Here is a 22720-nt window from a genome sequence, read left to right on the forward strand (position 1 = left end):
GAGTAGGGGCTTCTACTACGAAGTTGGGAAGGGAGTTCCATGAATCTACCACTCGCCGACTAAATATACTTTGTGTGACTTTAGTCCTGCTCTGTTTCTTAAAGAGTTTTAAACTATTACCTCTAGTATTAGCTGAAGACATTGTAAATAGCTTATCTTTATCTAGTTTATCTATACCATTCAGAATTTTATAGACTTCGATCACATCGTTCCTTTTACGTCTATATTCTAAGGTGGGAAGTCCCAACTTTTTAAGTCTTGAATGGTATGGTAAATTTTCAATAGCTAGATGAAACTCTTTTAGTGGCTCTACGTTGGACGATTTCGAGAGCGATCTGATCTTTTTTTAGCAGTGGAGACCATACCTGGGTTGCATATTCTAAGTTAGGTCTAATTAGGCTTTTGTACAGGGTTAAGAACATAGTTATATCTATATAGACAAATGTCCTGAATATTAGACCCAGTATGCGATTTCCTTTATTAACTGCTTGACTAACATGCTGACTAAATTTAAGTTTGTTGTCGAAAAGTACACCTAAATCTTTCTCACACTGTACCTTCTCTATTTGTTCACTTTGTGGGAAGGAATAATGCGTGTCTTGTTCTAGATTGCCTATATTGAGGTGTTTGCATTTTTTAGTGTTCAAGGCCATTTTCCAGTCTCTAGTCCAAATGACTACACTGTCTATGTCTGCTTGAAGTTCTTGAGACTCGGTGGGGTTGTTATTGTTTCTAAAAATTTTAGAGTCGTCAGCAAATAATTTTATGGTGCTATGTTGGACTACTTCGGGCAGGTCATTGATATATATCAGAAATAGAACAGGACCTAAGACACTACCTTGTGGTACACCACTAGTCACATCTACTAGTCCAGAAGTTTCACCATGAATAACAACTCGTTGCTGTAGATTGGATAAGAAGTCTTCTATCCACTTCAGTACTTTTCCAGTGATACCGTAACCCTTTAGTTTTTTAAGTAGATGTTTGTGAGGGACTTTATCAAAAGCTTTACTGAAGTCAATATAAATTGCGTCGACATTACTCCCTTTATCTATGGCTTCTGCCCAATGTTCAAGGACCTCCAATAGGTTGGTAGTACACGATTTACCAGATCTAAAGCCATGTTGATGTTCTGTGAAGAGATGGTTCTCGTCCATATGAATTACGAGTTTGTCCCTAATGATTCTTTGGAGAATTTTGCCTGGGATTGAAGTCAGACTTATTGGACGGTAGTTCTCCACTTTGTTGTGGTTCCCACTCTTGTATAAAGGAGTCACATTAGCAATTCGCCAGTCGTCTGGAATTTTCCCTTCGTCTAAATATAATCAAAATATATTTCAAATATTATGATGTAATATTACATGTGTAGAAATATATGTTTAAACAGAAATAAGGATTTGATTTAAATAATTAGACTCATCAACGTGGTCCGTTTATCATATGGAATGATTTCGCAAATTTGATTGATTGATCGTCCCAATCGCACAGCTGTTAAATAACCATATAAATTTCTTGCTAGAATTAATTAACAGAGTCAGAGACATATAAAATCTATATTTGTATGTCTCTGACAGAGTTATTTGGGTACAAAGGAAGCTAATAGTAAGAACTATTTAATAAATTTCAACTTAATTTAATTCAGTTAAATTGTTGACTCTTGACAAAATGCAAAGTTCTGTAACTTTTCAAAAATCAAAACTCATAGGGCACCTGTTCACCTGTATTTTCAGAAATCACAATTTTTGTGTGAATTGAACTGGCTTCATAGGTAATTACAGGATAAGGTGAGGGGCAGTCATGCATGACAAGACAGGTGACCCCTAGCTTGGTTAATGCCCTAGGCCTGGAGCCTGGCCAGTGCAGGTAAAATTCACCAAGCGACTTATGAGGGTATAGGAGATTTCAGAAAAGATGGCGATGACGTCACACAAAGGTACATCCGGGCGCTCAAAGGTACAACTCCGTATATCTACACATAAACATAGAGGGAACACAGCCGCTTGGGATGTTTGTTTACATTTTATTGCAATAAATAGTACGACAATCCGAGAACTCTTGCGTTATTTTAATTATAAAAAGGGTACATAAATATATTTATCAAAAATATTTAGATATAAACATCTGGTATTCATATATTTTACTTTGTTTATACTCCATTTTCGACCGCCGCGAGAAAAAAACACGGTCGCCATTAGACTGACGTATAAACATTGACAGAAGTTACAAAATTGACAGAAACTACAAATTAAATTCCAAGTTTCCCCAAATATTATACTGACATTTTAATATGCGATTACTGTTTTCTAAGTCTAACTTGTTAAAACACCTTACGATTGTGATTATGACCAAAATTTGCCTTCGTATAGATCACCCCAAGCGCACGGCAGCCATAACGTACGGTACTGCCGAGATCCCGAATTTCGTCATTTTTCAGAGTCACAAAAATTATGTGTTCTGGTTAACTTTTTCGTCAGAAATTTTGGAATTTAGTTTATGACATTCAAATGAGTCATTTTATAGTTACTTTTTATCACATTTTAAAACAAAACTTCGAGTATTTTAGGATTCTCGAAGCCGTGCGTAATGTGTCCTGGTCGGCATTTATAGTAATTACTATCTAGCTATATTCATAAATGTAAATGTAGTCTATCTAACATGTATTCAAATTATTTAAAAGTAATATCATCTCAATTTGGGACTTCACATAACGGCACATGGAATAAAAGTGGCTAAAAAATAAAAAGTAAACTCATGAAATTGAACGATTTCACTATTTTATTTTTCGAGATATCGGCAGCCATACTGTACGTGTGCGTACATGTACACATACATCTTCATTTATGTGTAACAGTGGTTTATACCATTCATTTAAAATAATATATACATGGAAAATAACGAAATATATATCTTTTACAAGTACTTATTGAGATATGTGTTGGTAATTACGTATTAATAGTATTAATTTCCCAATTATTGGCTGTTACCCGAGGTAATCTACCAGCGAAGCCATGCACGAGCGGCCGTGGTCTGGCCAGGTGGTTCACATTTCGTTATATTTATATTAATTAGTGTTATGAACAGATTTTTCGTGTATAACAGAAATATGATACATTAAAATCAATTATATATTCATAACTTTTTCACAACATGGATTTCTACGTGTGAACAAAAAGCGGGTACGTGTGACGGCCCGGACGGCTTCGCAAGCTGGCTTCAACACTAAATCTACACAAATATATTTAGCAATGAACAATTGTAAATATAAATGTCTGTAACATCTGAAACAATAAGAAACTATTTTAAAATCAGAAGCAAGTACGAAAGTGTATACTTTTGCCAACATATCGATTGTGTAGCAGGGATGTACGTATCTGTTATTGTTTTTATTAGTCGCCGTACTGTGTTTGTACCTTTGAGGACCCGGATGTAAACTTTCTGTGACGTCACGCCATCTTTTCTGAAATCTCCTATAATAAAAGTGTAATAGCCAAAACTGCTAAATGTATAAAATCTGACATTCTAAATGTGAGATACAATTATATATAGCTGTTAATTTCTAGGATGGCAAAAACAAAGATATATGATTCAAATAAATAAATAATAAAATCAAATAAAAAAATTAATTAAATACTTGAAATAAATTAAAATTAATATAGCTATTTATATCTGGAATACCTAATATTTGATCTGAGTAATAAATGTAGCTATTAGTAAATGTATTATAACAAGTATAAAATATTTGATCCTAATAAATAAGTAAATTCATTTATTTTCTGAAAAAAAATTATCTAAAGAAAAGATGCATGTGGCCATATTGCAGCTTACGGTATAGTCTTTACTTTAATATTAAAACTCATATTAGGCTAAATTACTCAGATAAAACCCACATATAATAATGTACACCAATAAAAGTAACCATTTTATTTAATAAATTAATTATTTACATACTAACTTAGTTATGCTAATTTTTAAATACAGAGTACATTTGGTAATTCATCTGAAATAATTGAAAGATATTTAAAACCATTCAATGAAATATATACATGAACAGATTGTACATGTACAATTTATGCAATAAGTAGGAGTATCAGGCTCATTTATCTTGTGCACTACGATGTGAACTGTAGTGCACTACAGTGTTAATTCTAGTGCACTACGATGTTAACTCTAGTGCACTACAATGTTAACTCTAGTGCACTACTATGTGAACTCTAGTGCACTACAATGTTAACTCTAGTGCACTACGATGTTAACTCTAGTGCACTAGCTAGTGAACCGGAGTTAACTTTACTTGTGCACTCCAGTGCACTTCACTACCAAGTTTAGCTTGCTCCCAACTGTAGTTAGTATACATATATATATATATATATGTAGAAGTTCAGGGAAAACGATAAATTTGGAGTGTGATTTTACGTCTGCTTCGTTTCCATGTTTCGTCTTCCATCTTGTTTGTTTATTACATTCGTAACATGTAGTCGGACCGGATGAGTTCCGAGTGGATTTGGCGCGAATAATGCACGTGCTGTTTGCCGCACGTTAGCTATAAAGTCGCGTGCTTTACAGTAGTTTAGTTAGTCAGATTCAAGTCCTCGTTAGACTGCCTGACTCTTTCTTGTTCTATACCTAGCTATAGGGTATACGTAGCCACTAGTACTAGGTAACGCTATGAAGTTTATAATGTAGTTTCATATAGTAGGGTATACATGTAGATGTAGCGTCCGTCGTCTATATACTTTCGTATACATAGGAGTAAGCCATGTAGCCACTAGATTAACGTATATTTTGGGTATCGGGCGGTATATTTCAGTACCTATAAATAGTATTAATTACATTGATAAATAGCTGGTTTATCCTAACAGGGTGTACATATTATGTAGGCAGGGTGTACGAGAGTTGGCGTGAGTCGAGTTGTTTCACTATTGTATGTATTATTTCGTCGTTAATTTCTACACTTGTTATCCACAATAAATTATATTGAACGTATATTTCTGAGTCTGTGTTCATTCGTCAATTGCAAGCTTCAGTTTATGGTTCCAGAATCTAAGACCCTAATGGACCCGAGATCTCAGAACCTGGGTTAGGTTTCTAGGACAGAAACCGCTCCCTTTTACATTGGTGCTGTACTGACCAGGATCTTGGCAACCCATTTTGGGCTTTATTTTTCGTAAATTTTAATCATAGTTGAGTGAATTTAATCTGAAGCAATGGCGAGTGGATATAGTTCAGATATGACTTCAAAGGGTAGAACGTCGTCATATACATGTAATTGGCCTGTAGGAATGAGTATTACAACTAGTATTACCACCCCACCCTCTGTAAGCGCCTCTGATGTGTATAGGTCTTCTAGGGATGTGTGTACAACTACGCAAGCTTTGGGTAGTAGGTTCGAGTCGGGGAGTCCGAGTAAATTCTACAGTCGGGAAGATATATCTGGCCCTATTAACGACACTGGGGCTAGACCGAAAACTGTCTCGTATGGAGACCATACTAAAGTAAAGGGTAGCTCTAGGCCTCCTCCTCCGCGTCCCCCTCCTCCTCAACACATTTCTAGTTATGGGGAGGGACATCAGTACGGGGCTGTTAGCTATTTGGAGTCGGGTGATGATAGTGTGTTTGTACCTGATACCCCTCAGTCACAGTATGGGTTAAATCCAAACATAAGGGCCAGCTCTCATGAATATACAGGTCCCAGTGAGATAGGGGAGACAACTCTTATTACTCCATCATCATTGGGTACCCCCTTTAGAACACCCGTAACATTCAACAAGCCTCATGTAGGCTGGGAGAGTAATACTCCTCAGGATAGAAGTCATGGGGAACCCCCTAGGGCTTACAGTGGCAAGGTGATAAATAGGAAACAGAAAGACCCCCAGAACTATGATGGGACAAGTGATTTCAAAGATTTTATCATACACTTTGAACAGGTGGCCCTGTGGAATCAATGGGGAAATTATGAAAAAGCTCAACAGTTAGCAATGAGCTTGCTGTGGTCCAGCTCAAAAAGTGTTAGGGACATTGACCTTGGCTCAAATAAATGACTTTGGGAAAATAAGGGATGTTCTGGCTTCTCAATTTGACCCCCCAGGGAGGGAGACTGCCTATAGATGCCAACTTAAGCATAGGTCCCGGAGTAATAATGAAAGCCTAGTAAGCTATGGTAGAGAGTTACGGCGGCTGGCTGGTTTAGCTTTTCCTGGTGTGTCCTCTGAATCCTCAGAAGTGCATGTTATAGATCAATTTATTCATGGGCTAAGCAGTATGGATATGAAGCGCCATGTCCAGTTTCATCACCCAGCTTCTTTGGAGGCTGCAATTACACTAGCCATCAAATTTGAGGCTTTCAATAGATAGTTAAGTACACCTGATAGGAAACCTAAAGCTTTTGTTGATGAGATAGAACAAGGTCAAGTTCAGACTATACAGAGCAATAGTTCCACAGGTGACAAACAAAGTCAGGATTTGGTTACTCTTTTGACTGAAGGTTTTGAGAAACTAGGAAAGCAACTCACTCGTGCTGTGCGTGGTAGAGGTAGAGGCAGAGGTAGAGGTCAGGGCAGTAGCAAAGGTCAAGGTCAGGCATTTGAGAAAAGGTGTTATCGCTGTGATCAGACTGGTCATTTTATAGCGCGTTGTCCACAGTCAGTTGATCAAAAAAACTAGTTTCGGTCAAGCTTGAGCCCGAAAGTTTGACCGGTGTCTCAGCTCTAGGTGGAGAGTTACCATCTGGTGTAAGATCAGAAGGGCTTACTAAGGTTAGCTTAAATGCTGTTATTAAAGGTTGTCTATTTATAGATGCTACAGTTTGTGGTCAAGGTTCACGGTATCTTGTGGATTCAGGTTCTGCGGTGACAATAGTTACTGAGGATGTATATAGTGCTATGCCAGAGTCCAGTAGGCCGGAGTTGACAAGCAGTGGTATTATGCTGTACTCCGCTTCCGGTGACAAGTTAGCGGTGGCTGGTAAAGCCAACTTTAAGTTTAAAGTAGGCAGATTAATATATGAACAGGAGGCTGTAGTGGCTAGGTTGGACCAATTGACAGGAATTCTAGGCGTAGATTTCCTGAGTCACCATGGTGGTGAAATCCATTTTAGGGATAAGATCCTCAGGTTGGAGGGTCAGTGTGTCAATTTAGTCACAGAAGGGTATAAAGGATGTGCCCGTATAAGGATGTGTGAAACGGTCTCCTTGCCAGCTAACTCCGAGTGTCATTTTAAGGGCTATATAGAGGGAGCTATTGATAGCGTAGAAGGGATAGTAGAGCCAAACACATATGTAGCAAACCAAGGTTTAATGATGGCAAAAGTTTTGGTACAGGCCTCATGTAAAGAGATTAGTCTCTCTGTCATGAACCTCGGTAGAAAGTCTATCAGGTTACAGCAAAATACTATTGTGGGCGACGTGTCCTCGGTAAATGGGGTTCATGAAATAGAAGAAGTTGAGGGTAACCTTAGAACACTACCTGATTATTTAGAGCCAATGGTAAGCCGGTTCTCACCGGAACTGACACCGTCAGAGAAACAAATGGCCACAGATTTGGTAACTGAATATAGTGACATATTCCAAAGTCCAAAGGGAGAGATAGGTCAGACAAAATTAGTTGAACACACAGTAAATACTGGTGACGAGCCTCCAATTAGAATACCTGCTAGACGCATTTCTCCATCTCAAAAATGTGTAGTAGAGAAAGAGTTAGACAAAATGTTGGGGGATGGTATTATACAGCCTAGTAATAGCCCATGGGCAGCCCCTGTAGTCTTGGTATCTAAGAAAGATGGATCAGTACGTTTTTGCATAGATTACCGTAAGTTGAATGCAGTTACCAAAAAGGATGCATTTCCTTTGCCTAGGATAGACGATGCATTAGACACCTTAGCTGGGGCTAGATGGTTTAGTACCCTTGATTTAGCTAGTGGATACTGGCAATGCCGTATGAGTAAGGCAGACAGGGAGAAAACAGCCTTCAGCACTCATAAGGGGTTGTACGAGTTTAATGTGATGCCCTTCGGGCTCTGTAACGCCCCTGCTACCTTCTCAAGGCTTATGCAATTAGTACTGGGTGGTCTTAACTGGACCAAATGTCTGTGTTATCTAGACGATGTAATTGTATTTGGTCACACCTTTGAAGTTGCCCTTAAAAACCTTAGGGATGTGTTTCAGTGTATAAGGGAAGCTAATCTCAAGCTTAAAGTGAAAAAATGCGACCTATTTCAAACGTCTGTCTCTTATCTAGGCCATTTAGTTTCACCAGCAGGAATCAGTTGTGACCCTGGCAAAGTCAAGGTCGTTAGGGACTGGCCTTCACCTTCAAATGTTAGTGAGGTTAGAAGTTTTTTGGGTCTTGCTGGCTATTATCGGAGATTTATACCAAATTTTTCGGCTATAGCTTCACCTCTTACTATGCTTACCAGAAAAAACAAGAAGTTTAAGTGGGATATAGGGTGTGAAAACTCGTTTGAAGTTCTAAAAAAATTTATTAACAAGTGCCCCTGTACTCAGCTTTCCTACGGAGACAGGCAAGTTCATCTTAGACACAGATGCGAGTCTAACAGGTGTCGGTGCTGTTCTCTCCCAAATACAGAATGGGGAGGAGAAAGTCATTGCATTTGGTAGTAGAACCCTAAATAGGGCTCAGTCCAATTATTGTACAACACATAGGGAACTCCTTGCAGTTGTCACATTTGTGAAATATTTCAAACACTTCCTTTGGGGTAGGCCATTCCTTCTTAGAACAGATCATGCTTCTCTGACTTGGCTCAAAAACTTTAAGGATCCCGAGGGAGTCCTTGCCAGATGGTTAGCAGTTCTAGATATGTATGACATGGAAATTCAGCACAGACCAGGCAACAAGCATGGAAATGCTGATAGTCTGTCTCGATATCCAGAATGTCCGACAACAAGGGTTAATTGTCCAAGTTGTAGGCCTCCATCTCAGCCAGTTATCTCCCTTGATACATTTACATCCCCAGCAAACAGTCTCCTGAAAGACTCCAGCAAGTCTGTTGGAGTATGCCCCGTCACACAGCAAACTGTAGGTGGCTCCCCTGATATACCTGTTGATGAAACAGAGAGGGTGTTAACAAACTGGTTAGATACTTGGGGTCCCGAACAGATAAAAGCTTGGCAGGAGGAGGATGAAAATTTAGGGAAATTTTTACCTTTAAAAACCAAATACCTCACAAAACCCCCAAAGTCAGTAGTGTCTACATTTCCCGCAGACTTAAGGAAACTATATCACATATGGGAGTTACTTATCGTAGATGACCATGGCATTCTGTGTAGGAAAGGGGTAGATAACTTGTCAGGGCAGGACACTAAGCAGGTGGTAGCTCCTGAATGTGTTAGAGAGAAGATTTTACATTACTTACACAATTCTAGAACATCTGGTCATCTTGGTCGAGATAGGACTATTGACATGATACAGAAAAGGTTTTATTGGCCTGGTTTGGTTGAAGATGTTAAAAACTGGTGTAATACGTGTGATTCCTGTGCCCGTAGGAAGTCAGGTCCATCAAGGGGTCGAGCTCCCCTGACTCCATCCAATCCAGTAGGGGCTCCGTTAGAACGTATAGCAATAGATATCCTAGGTGGTCTGCAAACAACTGAAAACGGGAATAGTTACATTATAGTAGTAGGAGATTATTTCTCTAAGTGGGTGGAAGCTTATCCTGTTCCAAATCACACAGCACAAACAGTAGCAGATAAACTAGTCACAGAGTTTATATGTAGGTTTGGTACACCTATCAGTATACACACGGATCAAGGTCGTGAGTTTGAATCTGACCTGTTCAAGGCTATATGTGAAAAACTAGAGATAGATAAAACTAGGACAACCCCTTATAGGCCTCAGTCCGATGGACTTGTCGAGAGACTTAATCGTACCCTCATACAAATGTTGTCGGCCTTTGTTAATGAAAACAGGGATGATTGGGATGATCATTTGCCTTATGTAATGATGGCGTATAGGGCCACTCGACATAGCAGTACTGAATGTAGTCCTAATTTGGTCATGTTGGGTCGTCAAGTTTCTTGTCCGTTAGATATCATGGTAGGCTTGCCTCCCGAAACTGAGCAAAGATGTCCCATAGAGTATGTTTCCTGGGTACAGTCAGCCTCCAGATCTGCATTTAAGTTTGTTCATCAGAAGTTAGGTGCTGCTGCAAGTAGACAAAAAATGTACTATGACCATGGCTCAAAACAAAGGGATTTTGATGAAGGAGCATATGTTTGGAGATGGTATCCCCCAGCTGTTAGTGATAAGTTAGGGCAAGGTTGGACAGGTCCATACAAAGTCCTTGAGAGACTGACAGATGTCAATTATAGGATACAGAAAACACCTGTGTCGAAACCTATTGTTGTCCATATAGACCATTTAAAGCTATATTTGGGTAGGAGTATACCTGACGCTTGGGTGGATTTAGATACGGATGCTGTGAATGAGAGTGATAGTGAAGAGTTAGAATGGCACCATAGTGAAATCCAGTTCCAGAGCAGTCCAAGGGAGATAACTCCCCGAAAAACTAGAGCTGGCAGGAATGTCAAACCCCCTGATAAATATTCACCATAGATTTGAAAAAAAAAAAAAAAATCAGTATTGTTTTTAAAGACATGGTTCAGTCTGTTTAGTACTAGAGGCACAAAGTTTTTAAGGAAAAAGATATACTAAATTAATTAAGCAGTATATGTCCTGCTGTTTGTAACAAAAAAACACGTCATCACTTCATCATATGCGTTTGAGGTACAATATTGTCATTGTGGGCCCCCCTCAAAAACACATTGAACTGAGACATTCTTTGTTATATTTTATAGATCATGGATATTCTAGACATCACAGTATCAGTACAGGAGGTTGACAACCTGGACACCGATTTGAACCCAGCATGGGAGTCCGGGATGGCTTGCCCAGTCCCAGCCTGTGGGACAACGCCCTTTTCAACCAGTGCAGCAATGAGGCTCCACTGGAACCAAATCCATAGGAAGGAGATTACATACTTCTGTTGCACTAGATGTCCAGTAAAGTTTGTGCGCAGGAATCAGCTGCTGAGGCATTATGTCAGCCGGCATAAGCTGTCGCAACAGGAGGCTAAGCCTTTATGTGTAGTGGGAAGGCAACTTCCAAATTCCAAATATATAAATCCAGGGGTTTTCAGGATGCCTGTTGTAAAAGTATCCGAGGAAATGGGCCGTCGCCGTGAGGAGGCCGCGCGCCAACGCCAACAGGAAGCTGGTGGTACTTCCACCAGCATATTGACGTCACGGACAGTCAGTGTGGCCCGGGACCAAGAGGTAGTACCTCTTGGTCGGGGTCAAGCGATCATTCGCGATCAGGTCAAATGGCTACGCGTTGCGCGCCTACACAAGAAGTGTATGCCCCATCAGACATTAACTTTGATATGTTTGAAAATTATTAGCTAAATGTACATGTATATCCAGTGTGGGGGGTTGGTTATTGACTATATATTGTATTATAATTACATATGCACAGTGCTATTGTTGTATATAAATGCCTGGTAGCCCAAATGTTGTAATTACCTTGATAATGAATTTTTCATCGTAATAGATTATTGGGCATGTAACTAATTCATGAATCAAATCATTGTTTTAGTAATGAATTAAGTTCCTGCTATATTTATAATTAGTATAATTATAAATTTATTTTGCCTATGTTGACTGAATCCATGAATTGTTTTTGTTAGTAATGGATTCTTCCCATATGGTTTTCTTATATAACTCAATGTTATCTAAAGGGTTGTTGATAAAATTCTTAGTGTACCAGGGCATTATTGTTATACGCTGTGCTTATTATTTTTGTTAAATTTAAGAGAAGATTATTTGTGGTAGACATTTCAGGAATTATATACTCCTGTTCTGTCAGTAATTTGTTGTAAGATTGTGTCAATATCGTTGGCCGTATGGTTGTAAATGGAGTCTAATTTTTGTACACTGTATTTGGATTCCAGGAAAAAAAATATCTTGAACGTTTGTTTGTAAACATTTTTTTTTGTAATATATTTTTTCAGTATTGGTCCAGTGTGATTGAGTGTGTTGCGAGATTATTTGACATAAGGTTATCACTGTGAAATTGTTTAGTACTAGGCTAGTTAAAGCTATCATGTAAATCGAGCTCATAGACCTACCGTAGTGGTTTGATGTATCTTGGAAAGTTTTACTTGTCATGGTTGTGTTTTTTGTTTCCCTACGATTAGCGTCCAAATTTTCATTAGCCAAATGTTAGTACATTTGACTTAAGGGGGGAGGAATGTAGAAGTTCAGGGAAAACGATAAATTTGGAGTGTGATTTTACGTCTGCTTCGTTTCCATGTTTCGTCTTCCATCTTGTTTGTTTATTACATTCGGAACATGTAGTCGGACCGGATGAGTTCCGAGTGGATTTGGCGCGAATAATGCACGTGCTGTTTGCCGCACGTTAGCTATAAAGTCGCGTGCTTTACAGTAGTTTAGTTAGTCAGATTCAAGTCCTCGTTAGACTGCCTGACTCTTTCTTGTTCTATACCTAGCTATAGGGTATACGTAGCCACTAGTACTAGGTAACGCTATGAAGTTTATAATGTAGTTTCATATAGTAGGGTATACATGTAGATGTAGCGTCCGTCGTCTATATACTTTCGTATACATAGGAGTAAGCCATGTAGCCACTAGATTAACGTATATTTTGGGTATCGGGCGGTATATTTCAGTACCTATAAATAGTATTAATTACATTGATAAATAGCTGGTTTATCCTAACAGGGTGTACATATTATGTAGGCAGGGTGTACGAGAGTTGGCGTGAGTCGAGTTTGTATTATTTCGTCGTTAATTTCTACACTTGTTATCCACAATAAATTATATTGAACGTATATTTCTGAGTCTGTGTTCATTCGTCAATTGCAAGCTTCAGTTTATGGTTCCAGAATCTAAGACCCTAATGGACCCGAGATCTCAGAACCTGGGTTAGGTTTCTAGGACAGAAACCGCTCCCTTTTACATATAGTTACATGATTGCTCTGATGATGTTTTTCATATCCATTATTCTATCATTACACCAATACTATATTTATCTGACATTTTGTGTTCAGTTAGTGGTCTCTAACAGAATACAAAAGATTGCTCGGTAAGTTCAGCTATAATTTTGTATCTCATATAATCTGTATCCTCTAGCTGTGATCCGTGAATTTCCTCCTGGAAAGATGTATGATTTGTTAAATGGCGGTATGGATATATGAACATAATTACGATAGAAATCTGTTTACGTCTGGGGTGCATTACCTACATATCTATATAGAGGCTATCAAAACGACCAGAGACACACAGGAAGTTCTAGATTCACATCACCCTGCTACATAACTTAATCCATACTGAGTGCATTTCTGTGAAATACAAAAAAATCTGCACCAACGACGACAAACAAACTGTATAGTCCATGACATGTAATATAGTTTACATGAGATGCCAATAAATTAATGCAGTTTGGTGTTTTGTGGTTATGGTTGTATATCTGATGGAAGATTAGAGGGCCATTAGTTTACCTGCTGATATCAATTCAGAATAAGAAATGTATTTTATACTTGAGTAAAACTAGTTGATAGGGAGGAGGTATAGTAGCTACACAGGTGCTGCACCAAGGACCCTAACTGAAGTCAATTCTAGTTCTCAATACCTGCATTCTTCCACAGAGATTAAAACAATATCACAGATTCTAGGTATCTTCTCTTCTGTTGCACTTTATCCTTCTCACCAAGACTATAGGCGTAGGTATATGTATAACAAAGTCTTAAACCTCTGTCATTGGTCAATCTGACAGACGGATTGATAAAGTCAGACTCACATGAAAATTTAGGTAAGTGTGAGTCAGTAAATCTTAATAACTCAACAAGTCTGATCCAACAAGTCTGATCCAATACGTCTGATCCAACAAGTCTGATCCAACAAGTCTGATCCAATAAGTCTGATCCAATACGTCTGATCCAATACGTCTGATCCAATAAGTCTGATCCAATAAGTCTGATCCAACAAGTCTGATCCAATACGTCTGATCCAACAAGTCTGATCCAATAAGTCTGATCCAATAAATCTGATCCAACATGTCTGTTTCAATAAGTGTGAGCAAATAAGTCTGATCGAAGAACTCTGATCCAATGTGTCTAACCAACAAACATGATCCAAAAAATCTGATCAAACAAATCAGAACAGGACATATTTTCTTTACAATTATCTAACAATGTATTTAGATAAAATACATTATAACAAAGACAAACACTTGTGTCCATCTTTTGAATGTAAATTCATCATCACTTCCCACCAGAATATCAAAGTTGCCATCTTAGAAACGTGATCACAGACAGATGTCTGTAGGCACAGAGTAATTGTACTAAAAAATAAAAAAAGGGTAGTTATCATTTCTGATGTATCTGTACAGCCTGGCCATCGACTGTATGTCTGTCGCCTATAGGAACTTGTTATCTCCTACTCTCTGTCACAGAAAAGTACAATTAGCATCACGCCAAATTGAGTGGAGTTGATCAATGCAGAAGATTTTACCAAGAAATATGGATTCTGTTTTAGTTATACTTACTAACCAAAGTGTATAGTATCTTTTACATCCTTTTCTTGGCTGTACTGTATTCACGAACTGACAAGATGTTCAGGTCAACAGAGGTTAGCAAAGGTCATTTTAGGTCATCAGTCATGTTGAAAAGGGCATTTCAGGTCATCCGAGGATAGCAAGGTCATTGAGGTCATCAGTCAAGTTGAAAAAGGTCATTTCAGGTCATTAGAGGTTAGCAAGGTCATTGGGTCACCAGTCAAGTTGAAAAAGTTCATTTCAGGTCATCAGAGGTTAGTAAGGTCATTGAGGTCATCAAAATGCCAAACCTTAGAATCTTCTAGATAATTATCTGAGAGTTTCTGTAAATGTTTTTATTCGTTGCTAATTACTCAAAACTTGTGTTGATGTAAATGGCGGTGAACATGTAATTTTCTTGAATCGTTTTAATTAAGTTTGACAATAACAGACAGATTGTCCTGTAGATTTAATGGAGATGGAAACGTTGTTGCTCTGCTTTATGTATATCATAGCAATAGTAAAAACAGGTTCTCATTACTGGCCACAGGATATTTGTCATTTCTCTGATTCTTGATGTTTCCATGTAGAGACAAAGGTGTAGGCTGGTCTACCATTTAACCCCTATTTATTGTCTGTGATGGAGACAAGAGATTTAGACACTGCAGGTTTCTGTTGAGTGTGTCGTCTGTCAGTCTCCCCCAGATAAAGGACATCCTAATCCGATTTAATGATAGCCTTAGTTTACCTTGATTAGGAAATCAATCTCCAGATGTGATTCACTATCTCTATCACACACACTCTCCAGCTTCTCAAGGTCAAAGGTCGCTATTGTCTTCAGAATTGCCCTGTGTATGCCTTTGTTATTCCAGCTATATGGAATTACTAAGTAGAACTGATACGTATATGTTGATAGTTATTAGGTCACCTGAGACGAAGTCTCAAGTGACCAATTCTAATCGCCTTTTGTCAGGCGTCGTCCGGCGTCCGGCGTCCGGCGTCCGTCGTATGTCCGTAAACAATTTACATTTTCGTCTTCTTCTCCAAAACTGCTGAAGCAATTTCAATGAAATTTTGCACAAACCTTCTAAGGCATAAGGCCAATCAAAATTGTGAATTATATGGTCCCCACCCCCCAGGGGGCTGTGGGAGGGGCCAAAAGGGATAAAATTGAGTAAAATTTCAAAGCAAAAATCTTCTTCTCTACTCACAGATGTGGTAGAATCAAATACTCTTCATAGATAGAAAGGTATTAAGGTCCTTTACAAAAATTGTGAATTATATGACCCTGGGGTCTCTAGTTTCCCCCTGGGGAGGGGGTTAAGTTTACTATAGTTTATATTGGGAAAACACATTTTTGCGCATTATTTGGTCATTTGTAATAGGAAATGAGTCAAATGTTGTCAGAATTATCAGTATGAGATGGCCATTTAATCATATTAACAAATTTTCTATGACTGACCCCCAGGGACATTAGGGGCGGGGTCAAAAGGGGTCAAATAGGCTAAAACTTCAAAAATCTTCTTCTGAAATTCTGGAAATGGTAGAATCAAATACTTTTCATAAATAGAAAGGTCTTAAGGTCCTTTACAAAAATTGTGAATTATATGACCCTGGAGTCTCACGTTTTCCCCTGGGGACGGGGTCAAGTTTACTATAATTTATATAGGGAAATTTTCATTGGAAACGAGTCAAACTTGGTTAGAATTATTAGCCTGAGATAGCATTTTAATATCATATCCACATTGGTGCTGGCCGACCCCCTGGGGGCAGAGGGGTGGGGCTAAAAAATTGTCAAATAGGCTAAAACTTCAAAAATCTTCTTCTGAAATTCTGGAAATGGTAGAATCAAATACTTTTCATATATAGAAAGGTCTTAAGGTCTTTTACAAAAATTGTGAATTATATGACCCTGGGGTCTCACGTTTCCTCCTGGGGAGAGGGTCAAGTTTACTATAGTTTATATAAGGAAAACACATTTATGAACATTGTTTGCTCAATTTTCATTGGAAACGAGTCAAACTTGGTTAGAATTATTAGCCTGAGATAGCATTTTAATATCATATCCATATTGGTCCAGGCCGACCCCCTGGGGGCCTAGGGGCGTGGCCAAAAAAGGTCAAATAGGCTAAAACTTCAAAAATATTTTTTTAAAATTCTGGAAATGGTATAATCAAATACACTTTATAGATGAAAAGGTCTTAAAGTTTGTTTATAAAAATTGTAAATTATATGACCCTGGGGTGTCCTGTTTCCCCTTGGGGAGGGGGTCAAGTTAAATGAGTCAAACTTGCTTAGAATTTTTAGCCTGAGATAGCATTTTAATATCATATCCACATTGGTCCTCGCCGACCCCCTGGGGGCAGAGGGGCGGGGCAAAAAAAAGGGTCAAATAGGCTAAAACTTCAAAAATCTTCTAAAATTCTGGATATAGTAGAATCAAATTATTATAGATGGAAAGGTCTTAAGGTGTTTTTATAAAGCATCTGTGAAATAAATAGCCCTTTGGGTGCATCACTGTTATCCCGACCGACATAGGGTGGAGAAGGAGTCATGTTTAACTTTAGTTCATGTATGCAAAAAAACATAATTGTGAACAATATTTTAGCCGTCAATTGTCAGAAGGTGAAATAAGCTCTGAAACACTGATTTGAATAATTAGAACCAAGTGTAGGATATAGGCATTTATAACAACCATACTCTGTCGCTGCGATTACCCCCCCTGGGGGACGCAGCAGGAGGCTTTAACGAGCTTTCAAGATCTAAGGTCAAAAACTGGAATAAAATTTTCAAAACTATACCTCTATGTACACAAGGTGTGATGGAAGCCAATACTACCTTCCATCGAGTTCGTAGAAAGGTCAAATTAGTAACTCACTTGACCAACTTTCAAGGCCCAGCATATAGTGTTTATATGTCTTTAATTTGTTCACCTTAATAGTGATTGTCACAGCTAAGATGAAGCCTGTGCACTTTTCCTTTGCTTGCTGAACAAGGAACCTGTAATAACTAGGTCAGTAAGAAGCCCCAAACCATATACAGATATATAGTGTAACAGGCACCACAAGACAGGAATTTCACACCATACAAAAATCAATGCTGTTTGGCATTTAGTTATCAATGCTGGCCTCTAACTAGGCTGGATCAATGGTCCAACAGGCTAATCATACCAGTCTGTCGCAATCAATACACATCAATACTACAATCCCTCACTATCAAAGTTTCTCTTACAAAACTCCTAAATGATAAAAAAAAGGAAAACAAGGCCCAGTCACACCAGAATTAACAACCTTTAGAATCCATGTGATTGAATCAGGAGTATATGGATATGCTGTTCAAGGCTATGATTTCATCAGTAAACAATAAAGCATTATAACCACAGGGAAAACTTATGATTGTAACTGTTCCACGTAAAAGTATAAACCACTTAACCTATAAACTATATATAATAGATATCTTCCCTGTCTGTATGTGTGCTTCATTCTACCAAATCCAAACCACTCTATAGTTTACTATAGCTATCTCTCCTAAATGCTGAGCAACAGTTTCAAGAAAGAAGACCTGAGTGAGCAACAGTTTGAAGAAAGATGAACTGCGTGAGCAACAGTTTCAAGAAAGAAGAGCTGAGTGACCAACAGTTTCAAGAAAGAAGACCTGAGTGAGCAACAGTTTCAAGAAAGAGGAACTGCGTGAGCAACAGTTTTAAAAAAGAAAATCTAAATGAGCAACAGTTTCAAGAAAGAAGAGCAAAATGAGCAACAGTTTCAAGGAAGATCTAAATGAGCAACAGTTTCAAGAAAAAAGAGCTGAGTGAGCAACAGTTTCAAGAAAGAAGAGCTGAGTGAGCAACAGTTTCAAGAAAGAACTGAGTGAGCAACAGTTTCAAGGAAGAAGAAATGAGTGAGCAACAGTTTCAAGGAAGAAGAACTGAGTGAGCAACAGTTTCATGGAAGAAAACCTGAGTGAGCAAGTTTCAAGGAAGAAGACCTGAGTGGGCAACAGTTTCAAGAAAGAAGAACTGAGTGAACAACAGTTTCAATGAAGAACTGATCGAGCAACAGTTTTAAGAAAGAAGAACTGAGTGAGCAATAGTTTCAAGAAAGAAGAACTGAGTGAGCAACAGTTTTAAGAAAGAAGATCTAAATGAGCAACAGTTTCAAGAAAGAAGAGCTGAGTGAGCAACAGTTTTAAGAAAGAAGATCTAAATGAGCAACAGTTTCAAGAAAGAAGAACTGAGTGAGCAACAGTTTTAAGAGAGAAGATCTTAATGAGCAACAGTTTCAAGAAAGAAGAGCTGAGTGAGCAACAGTTTTAAGAAAGAAAATCTAAATGAGCAATAGTTTCAAGAAAGAAGAGCTGAGTGAGCAACAATTTCAAGAAAGAAGATCTTAATGAGCTACAGTTTCAAGAAAGAAGACCTGAGTGAGCAACAGTTTCATGGAAGAAGACCTGAGTGAGCAGTACAAAAGGAAAATAAGCTACCTGTCCACCAGCCTAGGTTACTATGTCGACATTATGATAATTTTACAGGACTGATATTAACATGTATATAGTAAAGTCTGATGATGGTCAGAGCTGACATATAAAGCTGTTGGAGTTATGGATTGAGTGGGTGGTGTATGCAGAGGAAGTTGTAGGATGTTTTATGTCTGGCTCCAGATACTAATAACATCACCAGTGAAAAACAGCCATCAATAATACATTTAAAACAAGGTCACAAAACAAGGTCACAGTGGCCATCGACATGCATCATGTGGCACGCTGTCAATGTGGCATATTGTACAAGATGTTTATCATTAGTGTCTAAATTAACTTCTGAACAAAAAGCCATTTTGCAATTAAGATATAAATGTCTATGAAAAGTGACTATAAAACAAAACAGCTCAAAGGCTTGTTCTACATACCTGAATTTTCATTTTAAAACAACCTATTGTTGATTAATATTCTTAAAGGTATAAAACTATGGTAACTAGTAGCTCTTAGTAACAATGCATCAAGTTCTAGGTTAGACAACTGTTAGATCTTATCTATTGATTCCTGAAAACACCCCCAGACCTCCCTCCAAGCCTCCAAGCCCCCACCCCTGTCCCAGCCCTCCCTCCCCTTACTCCTCATCCCAGCCCCCCCCTTTACCTTTTGTATCACTCTTTATCGGTGTAATATACTTTTGTATTGTTTTCTCCTGCTGACATAATAGATTATTGGATCATGTTTAATTAAAGCTTTTCACATTACAACTGTGATAGCCCAAATTGGATATCTCATTTCCATTGGAATGAGAACAATTGTAATCCAATTTTAGTTTTTCTACCAACATTAAAGTCTAATTAAGTCTAGGCTCCAAACTAAATCTAAGCAGGTGTGTTACAAAACAAATGTAGGGAAACAAAAAATCGGTGAGATGAAACTATGGATGTAAATCTGAGAACGAGGCTTTAAGGAGACACATTAGCTCGCAGATGGTAACGATTTATATGACATCAAATTGGCTCCATCTTCAATACCCTTTACAAACCTACAATTAAACCCCACAGACAGTAATTACATTTAACACTTTAAGATACAATCCTACTCTGGTGTTTTTCCTTTCTTAATTATCTTGATCTCTGTTTTCCTAATAAACACAAAACCTTGCTGAATCTTGCAATATCTCTCAATGAATTTCTATATATATTCTATACTAATTAACATATTCCTAATGTCTGTATAAGTATTTTCATCACCGTTTCCAGCATCATTTAATAAATAAAAGACACAACTAAATTCAAACAAAATAAACATCTTTAAGCCTTTTGTCAGTCGTTTAAGCTGTGATCTTATGAAAGAAAGTTTGTATCATATTGCCTTTACGAACTGAACAAATAATACCTAAAAGTCTTTACCCTCTTCCTAAGGCAAAACCTCCGGCCATAATATTTTGGTATAAGATCTACATGAACAAGCCCCCACCTGAAACTACCATGGAATTTTGAGTACAGCTTCAAATAACAATCTTTGTACCTCTAGGTAATTGTCTGTAAATTAAAACCAGTACCGATCTTCAGTCACCTATGGAAAGCTTTCCACAACAATTGCAGATCTTGGGCCACCAATAGAATGATTTAACAAAACATACCAATTTGTGGCCACCAATGGAATGCTTTTAACATCAAGTACAGATCTTGGGCCACCAATGAAATTTTTTAACATTTATATTTGATAAATAAATCAAGCAAAGAGCACTAAAGTTCAGTATGACGTGAAATCCAACATCATAGCTACGTCTAGGCCATGTTTAAAACTTGCATCACCAGGCAGTCCGGTATCATATTAAATGTAAAGTAAACAAGACAAACATTATGGCTGAGCATCAGATGTTATCCCCACAAAACAAAGGGCAGTGTGGTGTATGCTGTGGTCAGACATGTATCTACATACCAACACAGCCTTCTACATAACAACGAAATACTACAGTGACACCCTTCCTTACCGGTCACACCATCCATACTAACAACTAAATACTACAGTGACACCCTTCCTTACCGGTCACACCATCCATACTAACAACTAAATACTACAGTGACACCCTTCCTACCACACCATCAGATCAGCCACAAATCTGCTGTGTGCATACTAACAATGAAGGTTTATTTCTCCATACTTGACGGGGATATTCCCTGGTTGCTAGGGAAAATATCACTTTGCATGTGACATCATCATTACATGTGTGCGGTGACCATTGTCAACATCACTAACTTTGATGAATTGCGACGTTCCTTTGATAACAGCACTGAAAATGTTTCTACTGAGTTTTTACAATTTCTCATTAAAGTAAGAGAGAAAAATAATCAAACAGATTATCCCTAAATGTTGATTAGAGATGGACTCAGTTTCATTACTTGGCCTGAAGAAATTTTACATCTGCGTACGTATGGTAACTGCATGTACAAGGTATACTGTTATCATACCTAAATATCATATCAGGGAATCAAATATTTAGTAACATTTAAAGAAACCACCTAAAATGTCTTTCTTTGTATAATTTAGTTACAAAGCGATTTTACTACTTTTCCTAAACTGCCATATATTTTTTATGTTCTTTTGTCCCTTGAAAACAAATTGTCTTGTCCAAGTTCTGTTTACTTTTTGTCTGGTTATACAAAGAATGTCATATTAGAAAATCATCGATAGAGAGTTACAATGGTGACAATAACACATAGTGATGAATATCTAAAGCATGTTTCTCTATATCTGGTCTAAACGTCCCCTCTAAGCCATGGAATATTTAAAATCTTCGTTCCGACTGACTGATAGAGTAGCGACTTTCATGTCCTCCTTCAGGCAAATACACTACACTTAGTGTGTACAAACTAGGGTTTTAACATTTCTACACAATATTTTATACATGGCTATTACCATGTCATTGCGTATTTCAGGGGAATGGTCGAAACCAAGACTGTGAATATGTCTGTTAAGGTATCAATCTAAAAATGATTTTAAATAATGTTTCTTGTTTCCTTTTATAGTGGTTATATGTACATATTACCTAAAGCCTCTACCTCTGGATCACAAATTCAAATCCCATATGGAGCAGTTGCCAAGTATACTGTATAAGTATATTGAGAAGACCACTGGTCAGTAGTTTTCTCTCCGGTACTCTGGCTTCCCCCCTCCCCCTAAGTTTGACACATTTTTAAATAACCCTTGCTGTAAATAGAATATTACATTAATCAAACCCCATTGTAAGTGGAGATATGAATATTAAGCAGAAAATGTTTCTATTATATACCCAAACATCCAATTGTCAAAAGTAGGACGAAAACAAACAAATCTACAGCAGTACTTATCTATTCCCATTACTATCGTAGACAAACACAGGTAACCTTTCTAATGTAGGTAATACAGTATAGATGACCCCAAGGTCACCTTTAACCTGCCAAATATTTCCAGTCTCCTTCAACTCACCTTTGATTCCCATTGGTGTGAACATAACCACAGCGAGAGAAATCTATTTTAGCCAACTCAATAATTACAATTTTTTTTCTCCAAAAATAATATTGATATAGAAAAGAATACAATATCTACATAACAAATGGAACTACTTTTAAAAAAACCCACGGTGAAAAAAATCAATGTAATGGTATTTTAACAAAAGATATACAACCTGGAGATACCACTA

The 22720-nt window shown here is 37.8% G+C and overlaps 1 protein-coding gene and 1 long non-coding RNA gene across 6 annotated transcripts in view; both read left to right on the forward strand.

Moving 5' to 3' along the window:
- The window catches only part of LOC138334348 (vitamin D3 receptor B-like), a 580118-nt gene that overhangs the window by 401140 nt on the left and 156258 nt on the right, over window positions 1–22720 (forward strand). The gene's annotated exons all lie outside the window — the stretch shown is intronic.
- On the forward strand, window positions 1324–12859 carry LOC138334354 (uncharacterized). Its single transcript, XR_011210115.1, has 2 exons — window positions 1324–1863; window positions 10809–12859. It is a non-coding gene; the product is annotated as an uncharacterized lncRNA (long non-coding RNA).

The sequence above is a fragment of the Argopecten irradians genome, chromosome 11 (assembly GCF_041381155.1).
Source record: "Argopecten irradians isolate NY chromosome 11, Ai_NY, whole genome shotgun sequence".
Classification (NCBI taxonomy): domain Eukaryota; kingdom Metazoa; phylum Mollusca; class Bivalvia; order Pectinida; family Pectinidae; genus Argopecten; species Argopecten irradians.